Below are 8,940 nucleotides of genomic sequence, written 5' to 3'. Positions count from 1 at the left end.
AGTACACTTAACCTCTCTCCTCTGTAGTGGCTTTAGAAGGCATACAGACAATTCACTAACCAATATTCATCCACTTCTCTCTTAGTGCAGTATCCACTGAACTGTGTGGGCTGGTTCAGGACCTCGACCTTGTTTTATTCTTGATTAATAAGATCCACTTCACACTGCTGCGCACAGTTTAAGTACAACTTTTATTAATACTGGAATCATCACAGTGCGTTTTGTTACATTAGCAGTGACTAAAGTTAACAAAAAAAAGGGTCAATTTTACAAAAAGGAAGACGGAAAAAGAAAACCTTATCATCAGCGACAGAGGCGAAACAACTTTAGAAATCAAGTCACAATAAATTAAAGAAGAAGAGCAGAAGAGGGGACAGAAAGAAGAGAGAAAGACAAGAGCACAGTGCCTGCAGGGCTACTCGGGAGGGAGGAGAGGAGCAAGAGATGGGTTTGTACAGAAAGATGAAGCAGATGTTGGCTCTGTCACGATGTTACCCTTTGAACAAAACTGCCCGATAGAAATGATATCAACGCCTCGGTGGCGAGTTGTGAAGAGATTTCACAGTAGAGGAGGCTACAGAGGACGAAGAAGAGAAAGCGAGCGAGAGACACCACTGTAGAACTGGAGTACTGACAGTAAGACATTCAGTTTAGTTACGGTGGCCGCGGCACCAGGAGGCCACTTTGGCCGCTCTGTTCTGTTCTGCATGGCTGTGTGACAGGAAGTTGCGACATGTTTCATCATGATCCTCTGGAGGACTTCAGCGGACCACCATGCAGCTTCAGAAAATCTACCTTAGTCATGTTTGCTTCAGACGAGTGTGTGTAAGTGTGTGTGTCTGTGAATGTGTTTTGGGATTCTTCAGTATAAGACAGCAGGAACCATTGACAGATTGTGAGTGGGAGGTGGGAGGGAGGAACAGTAGGGGTCTTAACCATGTTTCCTTGTGCAAAACACACATACATGCATACATACATAAGAACCACATTCAATCTAACCTGTGCAGATGGCTAAAGGAGTGGGCTGTACAGACAGCAAATTCACAATACTTCTTTTGGTGTCATCATAAATGCAACACAATCTGTTTGTCAATGGCCGGCAGCATGGGGTGCTTTTCATCATAATCTGTCAGATAAAGAGCTTCAGCATGTTCACTTCAACTATTTCAATCTGGTGACATTTTTAAGCTTATTAAGAACGTACAGTGAGTTTCCATTTGAAGTGAATCAAAGGATGCATTCCACATCACAAACAGGTCTATAAAATTTCCACATACGCTGTGCTCATGCTGTGAGCAAATGCTCACAGTGGAATTCTGCCAATTTCTTGTGAGTAACCACGGAAACCCAGCTGAGGTACGGACAGTCAACAAGTTTACTGGATAAGGGAACCTAGACGTGGGCCATGGTTGAATGTATGTTCATCAGGCATCAGCAGGCAGCCTGAGTTTCTCTTTTACCCTACATTTAATTCCCATGTGGAAACAGCAGATGACAAGATGTTGACTGTTGTGGCTCGAGCCTTTGCAATAATGTCAAATAGTGGTTGGGAAGTACAGCAATTAGCACTGTAGCCTCACAGCAAGAAGGTCCTGTCACCTTCAAGCAAGACTGTCCTGAGTTTGAATCATTCCCAGACCAGCCAGGGGTTTGTAGCTGGTGCAAGACCTTTATGTGCAGAGTTTGCACGTTCTCCCTGTGTCTGTATAGGTTCTCTCAGGGTACTCCGGCTTAATAGGTTAATTGGTGACTCTAAATTTCCCATAGGTGTAAATGTGACTGTGAAAGGTTGGCCTGTGGGACTGGGGACTTGTCCAGGGCATACCCCACCTCTCTCCCAGTGTCAGTTCGGATTGGTTCCAGCCCAGTGACCCTTCAAGGATAAGCTGTTATGGATAATGAATATTGAATAAATGGTTGGAGAGTAGCCAATTACTGATGCAGTAACAGCAGAGGAATCACACTGTCTGGTGAATCAGTTCCAACCCCTTTTCTAGCATGTGGGGAAAGCTGCACTGCTTTTTCTCCATTTTAAGGGCACCCATTAATGCGCTGCATCATTTTTTCAGCAATGAAAGGTCACACCAGTGGCCACATCGTTACATGTCCTTGCACATTAGGTCACTATAGATATTGATAAACATTGTTTCATGTTTTATCCACTGTAGGGGAGTCCAGAGGTCACTTTTGCAACATTCTTTTCAAAAATGGGACCCCAGGGTGGGTGAACACCCCCACTACTCTGCCCTGAGTCCAGTGTGCAGTAATGCAAGTTTTTATTGGTTTGCAAGGAATGTTCTGGCAGTTATGCAAGATATGTATTTAGTATCACCTCCTGAGCAATGCCAGAATTTAGCAAATGACAACCATGACGATGGCCATGCAAATTTCTAAGTTTCATTACTTTGCAAGGCAGCTGGATTAGCAAGATCACTTGAGTATCCATCTTGCCAGGCTTCAAGTTATACATTAGTGTGTGCACCACAACCGGTGCCAATGAGCATCCTTGGTGGGACTGTTGGTAGCTATGGGTGTGGTTTTAGGCATGATCACAGCAAGAAACTCTCATGGAAGCGACAAATCTTGAACAAACAATGGCAGCTCCTGAAAAGAATAGTGTAGATACTGTGATAGCATCAGTTATATCAGAAAGATAGTTAACTGATCACAGAGTTGGCTCCTGTCCACATGTTGAAGTGTTGAGCAAGACACTGAACCCTGGGTTCCTCAAAAGCCACTGGGGATGCACAACCCAGCGCATTCCTACTTGCCAGTCCCAAGCTCGGTTCAGATGGGGAGGGGTTGCATCAGGAATGGCAGCCTGCACAAAAAGCCTAGGCTGAATGAAATATGCGAATCATAAAAATGTCAGATTCATATGAGCTTTGGCAGGGCCTGGTTTGACTGACTGATGATCCACTGTGACAGAAGCCAAAAAATATCTTATTTTTAGGTCCTACTTAAAGTGTGTAACTTGAAGCACATATATTTTTTTCTTATAAATTCATGGCCAGTGAAACAAACTCTTGCTCAGATTAATATACCCAGCTATTTTCCTCTCCAGCCTTGCTTGGTCTGGTTTTAGCAGTAACTAATAGAAACTAATGGCAGCTATTGTTAGCAGAATTTGAATTTTCTATTCTTCCTTTCTTATGCTAATGTTATATTACACCTTAGCATATACCATTACACTGTAATTGCTACTACAGTGACAGCTGTTCAACTAAACTTTAAGTGTATTTTTACTTGAACCTCTTTAGCTCAATTTTACAAAAGTACAGTACTCTTTATCGATTAAGATACAGTGTTTTGGTGATGTTTCCAACCCTATGTTTCACATACCAGCAGATGTCTTGTGATGGCAGTGTGGATAAAAAAGCCCACAGCGTGTTGAATTACTGATCGCACTTCCATCTCGTAGGTTTCTTTGACAGAAGCTCACCCAGAAACCATCAAAGTCATGTAAGCTGCCTGTGAGATGATGCCAAAAAAGATGCCTTAAAAAGCCTGATCAAAATTAATTAAAATGTAATCTAGCACTGGGAGGGAGCGTCAGACCTCCAGCTGCTTGCCTTGAACCCAGCTCATGTTACTGTGTACAGCAGGGAGAAGTTTACCCTAGCTAATGCTTCCAGCCCTCCTTTGAACAACACACCCAGGAGCCATCATGATCCCACCCGTTAGCCATTAGCACACACGCCCACATTTGAACCATGCCACACATGCACACTGAAACACAGTACACAGACACACACAGAGAGCAGGGAAGGGGGAGTGTGAAGGGGAGATGGACAGAAGGAGAAACACAGTGGAGCTCATATTCACTGTGGACTGTGGTGAAAATAATAAAGACTTCATCAGAATTATTTTTCATTAGCTTTGATGGGCTGCGAGGAACAAAGAGCCGGCGTACAGCCGATGGGACTCTCATCATGACAAGTGTTGTTTTCTAACTTGTCAGCTAGACAGCATCCCTGGGTGGACTGTGCCGATCAGTGAAGGAAGCTGAGGGGAAGAGGAAGATAATAGAGAGAAAAAAGAAGAGAGAGGGATACATAGGTGTAAAAAGTCTGGGATCAGATCAGGGGAAGGTGTGAAATCAGTTTTCCTTTGCTTTCTCTGTACTACTTGGTCAAAGATGTGAGTGCTGGAACGGACATTCCATAGTTGTTTAATCGGCAGTTTTCAGTCGCATCCAAGCTTTTTCAGACAATGGTGCTGTCGAGTGCTTACGTCTCATTCCTACTGTGGTCTCACCATCTCAAAAGACTCATCATTAAATTTTCATTGCATTTCATTACACCAGATTTACAAGGGATGCAGTTATTCTGGACCTGACGGGGCGGGCATATGTCTGCAAGTGGTCTGGTCTGCCATTAAATGCCAAAATAAGAATAATGCCAGGAAAAACAACAGCATATTGAAGATGCTCGCAATGCAGAGAGAGCTCTGCCTCAACTTGTAGAAAAGAAAAAAAACATAAGAATCGTGTATGGAAATATTTTGCATTCAAAATCATTAAAATTCATGGGATTTATTGTTTTATTTTGGTTTTTTTTTTAGTGTGGCATCGAATTGTGGAATTTCACTGATATTGGTATCAAATACTAAATTTCTGCTTCAGTGACATCCCTAGCCACCAGGCGCCAGGCAACCAGCAGAGACTCCAGGAAGTTGTTGCACCCAGCCAAGAAATAATTCAATTCAATTTTGTGTGGATTAAACAAACAAGTCACAGGGTATTCATTTGAGAACTTTAGAGATATCGGTGGGTGGATTATTTCTGTTTAGACAAAGCCAGGCTCACTGTTGTTCCAGTTTTTGTGCTAAGCTATAAGCTAACCATTGGCTAGCTGTTTCATATTAATTGTAAAGACATTAGAGTGGGGTATTAATTTTCTCAGCAAACTCTCAGGAAGAAAGTGACTTAGTGTATTTCCAAAAATGTCAGACAATTCCTTTAACACTTGATAGTTTTTGCAAGCTCATATTAGCCAAGGCTACGTACCTAATACTCAACAGCACCATAGTCTGTCAGACTAGCTATATGTATAGAAACAGTATGTTCTGTTGTTATTTCATCCTTTAATCAAGTACTCATAATGTAACTGACTGTAACATAAAAGAAATTACCATGTTGCATGTTTGTATTAATCTAGATGTTGTCTAGCTCACATGCTAGCCTTGCTAGGCAACAAGACAGGTAACAGCAAAAAAAAAAGAAGTAGTAATGTCACTGAGAGTTGAGATGGGATATTTTCAACCTTTTAACTCAATCAAATTATGTGATTAATGTTAAATAAAATGTTACTTTTTACAGTGCTAGTTTCATTTTGGACATGCTGTAGTTAGGTCTGTGCAGTCTCCCCAGTTGAGGAAGAAGGAACTGTTCTATGTGTGTGTCCAATGATGTGTATATGTATGTGTGTTTGTGTGTACGCACGCATGCCTGCACGCATGTACAGTAAATCTGGCTATGTGCCTATGTATGTTCCTACAGAATGTCCCGTATTCACTGTAGCTCCTGCTTTGCCCATGTGCCAGTAGGCCTACTTCTACCCACATACACATACACTCATATGGGCATATTGACACATCTGTAGCAGAGTAGTTATTTCAGCTTGTTCAGACAGTTAGTTCAGTACACAGTTAATTCAGCATGTTAAAAAAAAAAAAGACATTATTGTTTAGTTAGATAACTTTTTGTGCTGTTAACTGGGCATTTTAAAGGAAAATAGCAGTGCTTTATCCACTTCTCACCCCACACTCATCCATCATCATTTGGGCTTGAACAGCGTATCTGTCCTGCAGGGCATCATAAGCCCTTTTCATTGAGCAATAACTTACTGTAGATAACTGGCAGTGAATTCAGTTGTTTCAGTTTGCACTAAGCATACACATTCAGACTAGTGGAGTCGGCTCTAGCAGCATCATTGGACGTATAGTAAAAGGTCTCTAAACTCCAAATCATACCATCAGAGCCATGCAATACATGGGGAACACAAGTATCCACAGAGTGGACAAAACAGTGGTATTTTCCTTTAACATACCCACACTGGAACATCATTGTGAATGTACGTACATGCACACTATCTCTGTATTGCTTTCCTACTGTTTAAACTTCATTCCATTGTACAAGAACAAAGTTCTGACATTGCAATAGTTCAAGCAAGTCATAAATGTACAGTTCGATGTCCCCCTTCACCTCACGGTACATTCAGCAGACGTACGTATATTCATGTACAGTGTGACCTCGACGGGCGGTCTGACACAAACTCTTCAGATGAACATTTTCTCACCCAAAAATCTTTTCTTTTTTTTTCTTTTCTTTTTTCTTTTTTTTTCGTTTTGGCGGGGGGGATGGAGTCCAAGCCCGCTGCTCTCCCCTTCCACCCTCTCACCCAGTCAGATTCAGCTGATACAACACACAGCATCCACATGTGACAACACACATACAGTATTTCCCCCACCCCCAGACAAAATAACAAAACATCCCCTTGCAGCACTGTTTTAAAGTTCAGCGGAAAAAAAAAGTGTGCTGGCAGAGGGTGACAAAACATTCTCCTCTCTATCTCTTTAAATTAAATCATAATTTTCTTCTTAAACAGCCACAAATAGGTTTAAAACAGTGCTCTATTCAAAATAAAAGAAAAAAAGTCGACAAAAAGAGCATGTAAGAGCGCTGATGTCACCGGCTATGTTCAGGTCACTGCTAGAAGAGTGTACAGACATGATGATGAAGAGTTCACTAGCCTACAATTCAACAGCCAAACGAGGACACACTCACTCTGGGCCCACACATCCTACATCCATAATGTTACACAGCTTAGTAGTTTGTGTTACAACTGGAGTTTTTTCTTTTTTTTTTACATTAATTAAAAGTCAGACTAAATATTCAAACAGTACTGCAGAATGAAAAAAAAAACTGAATATTTCATGTAATATTTTCTAACAAACCTTTATACCAAATCTGTGCGCCTGATTCTCATTTACAAGTATAGCACATAGAGTAAATATTGTTTGAACAGGCAGTGAAATGCTCATTCCACACATATTTTCCTCTCTCTGTCAGCTCATTTAAACCCTCCCGCGTCTTTCCACCATCAGCGAATGCATCAAACCAGCTTCACCTTTTTCACGCATCTTAATGTCCATAAATAGTCCGTTCATACAGCTGTGTCCTGAGCTGAACTGGGTTATTTGCACTGAACTGAGCCGAGCCACGCCGGGGCACAGCAGCCTGGTGAATATTTTACTTTAGACAGTAAAGGAGGAAGGCTTTAACTCTAGTGAATCTGGGGCAAAAAACTGTTGTTCAGCTATGTTCAAGGCTTACCTTGCTGAACTCGTGATGCGAAAATATACAGTATTTATAGGTCAGAATATGTCTGCAGATAAGCTGGTGTGCTGATCTGTATTTGAACGTGATCAGGAGTGAAGATTGCTTTTTAATATACAGTAGTTTGGTTGCTGGAAATGCAGTCCTACAGAATTCAGAGTCGGAAACTCCGGAGTACATTCATGCCACTCAAATGTATATCCAATGAAAATGATTGGCATGAATACATTATATTTATTACATTTAAAAATATCCATTATTTTTTATGTGCTGTGTTTCTATAAAACCTATGCATGCTGAGAGTTTTGGTTTCATTTGCCAAGGTTTTGAGATTTTATCCTCTGATACAATGGAGGTGAATAGAATTATTTTTGTCGTGCTCACAGTGTTAATAAAGGAATGTCTCTTCTGAAAAACTGTCCTTGTTACTCTCGACAATCTACTGAATGTGTTGTCAACACTTATTCAGTTTTCACCGTATTGTTGTGGTAGAATGTAGTCTAATTAACACAAGGTCTATAGATGATCCAGAGTAAAGGAGCATTGTTGCTGGGAAGACATGGAGCTGTCGTACTTGCACTTTTTCAAAGCAAGGAGCACAACAAATAACATCACATTCACCTCTATTATTATGGGCTGGAGGACAGGAGACGGATATCTGCCCAAGTAATCTATTTGCATGGTTAGGTAAAAAATATCTGATGAGATTTTCTATTACATCCAATTCTATAATGTATTATAAACATGCTTAAAATGCATTCCACTGTGCTTAAGCACTCATAAATGTTCAGATTTACTTCTAACAAAAAAACACATAAAGCATTTTAAAATGACTTATAGGGTCAAATATTATACCTATTATACCTAGTCTATTACTTATTAATTGTCATAAGTGTCATACATTATAACAATTTTATAATGCATAATAATCACTAAAATATAACTACAATTATACATTGCTCTGAGCACAATATAACATATAAAGTAGGTTTATAATGCATCATAAACATACTTATAATATGCTATATTGCTCAAATAGAAATGTAGAATTTTAGTTATAAGCATTCATGAATATTCATAATGACTTATAACAATAATCATAACATATTAAAAGCATTTCATAATGAAATAAGGCCAAGTATCATTAGGGGTGTCCCGCTCCGATATTTATATCGGATATCGGTCCGATATCAGCCAAAAAACGAGTATCGGATTTTATCGGACTGCATTTAAAATCTCCGATATAAGCGCTCCGATCCAGTCCATTTTCCGCTCCAGCACTTCTATCCATAGGTGACTCTGGTTGCTGACTATTGTTCTCTATTTGAGTAACATCACTTGATCAAGCCTTTTCTAATATCCCACACTACAAAATAAGTAATAAAAGTATGTATGATTCATGCTGATATCGTATCGGATCAATATCGGTATCGGCCAATACTCAAGGCTGCAATATCGGTATCGTATCAGAAGTGAAAAAGTTTTATTGAGACATCCCTAAGTATCATAATACTTCATAAGTGATGTTTACTTATGGACATTTTATTTAGGTTATTACAGGTGTCACAGTTGTAATAACATTATAACCATATTACAATGCA

This window comes from Lutjanus erythropterus, chromosome 1 (genome assembly GCF_056507025.1).
Source record: "Lutjanus erythropterus isolate fLutEry1 chromosome 1, fLutEry1.hap2, whole genome shotgun sequence".
NCBI lineage: Eukaryota > Metazoa > Chordata > Actinopteri > Lutjaniformes > Lutjanidae > Lutjanus > Lutjanus erythropterus.
The sequence above is the reverse complement of the archived record's forward strand: the minus strand, read 5'-3'. Positions refer to the sequence as shown.